Source organism: Arachis ipaensis, chromosome B03, assembly GCF_000816755.2.
Source record: "Arachis ipaensis cultivar K30076 chromosome B03, Araip1.1, whole genome shotgun sequence".
Lineage (NCBI taxonomy): Eukaryota > Viridiplantae > Streptophyta > Magnoliopsida > Fabales > Fabaceae > Arachis > Arachis ipaensis.
In genome coordinates this window covers 11,433,215-11,434,582 of record NC_029787.2, presented here as the reverse complement: position 1 = coordinate 11,434,582, position 1,368 = coordinate 11,433,215, and positions in this window count along the sequence as shown.

Genomic DNA, 1,368 nt, shown 5'->3' with positions numbered 1-1,368 from the left:
TATATAAAATAATCTATCATATATCGTAAATTAAAATATAATTTATTTATTTTATATTTTATTTGTTGTAATAAAAAATAACATCTTAATATAAATTTTATTTATTTTTTTGGTCGGGATATAAATTTTATTTGTTGAAATAGTCACACATATTATTGTTGTCACATCTAAATTAAATCTAATAGTTCCATCTCACATTCTCGTTGTTATAGTGTTACTCATTCTCCCAATCTTTGCATCGGCTCTCACAAGGCCACAACACTCCCAACGCTTGGTTCCAAACAATGGCTTCACAAAAAGACAAAAAACACATTCTACTGCCCACTATGTAATTCTCACCAACTCTAATTTGGTTCATGTTTCAACCTGTTAGAAGAACAGCCAACACCCTCTGTCTCTTTACTCTACTATATAATTCTACCAATCTATCTCCACCTTTATAATTTTTTAATATATATCTCAACGGTTCTGCATTATGGCATAGCAATATGGTGGATACTACAATGAAAATGGCAAAAATATATTCTCATGAAGATGCTTTGGTTAAAAGTGTGGTTTATTTATTTAGCCACATTTTAAACAAAAATAACAATTTTATAAATATCAAAATCTAAACATACAATCCATCATCCAAGGGTAAAAAAAAAAATATATTCACATTAAGACAATTATAAAATTTTCATTGTAGTATTCACCTAGCAATATATCAGTAAAGTGTCCTGGCACATGTGAAAACTTTCCTAAAGTATACAATCCATCATCCAAGGGTAAAAAAAAAAAATATATTCACATTAAGACAATTATAAAATTTTCATTGTAGTATTCACCTAGCAATATATCAGTAAAGTGTCCTGGCACATGTGAAAACTTTCCTAAAGTATACAATCCATCATCCAAGGGTAAAAAAAAAAAATATATTCACATTAAGACAATTATAAAATTTTCATTGTAGTATTCACCTAGCAATATATCAGTAAAGTGTCCTGGCACATGTGAAAACTTTCCTAAAGTATACAATCCATCATCCAAGGGTAAAAAAAAAAAATATATTCACATTAAGACAATTATAAAATTTTCATTGTAGTATTCACCTAGCAATATATCAGTAAAGTGTCCTGGCACATGTGAAAACTTTCCTAAAGTATACAATCCATCATCCAAGGGTAAAAAAAAAAAATATATTCACATTAAGACAATTATAAAATTTTCATTGTAGTATTCACCTAGCAATATATCAGTAAAGTGTCCTGGCACATGTGAAAACTTTCCTAAAGTATACAATCCATCATCCAAGGGTAAAAAAAAAAAATATATTCACATTAAGACAATTATAAAATTTTCATTGTAGTATTCACCTAGCAATATATC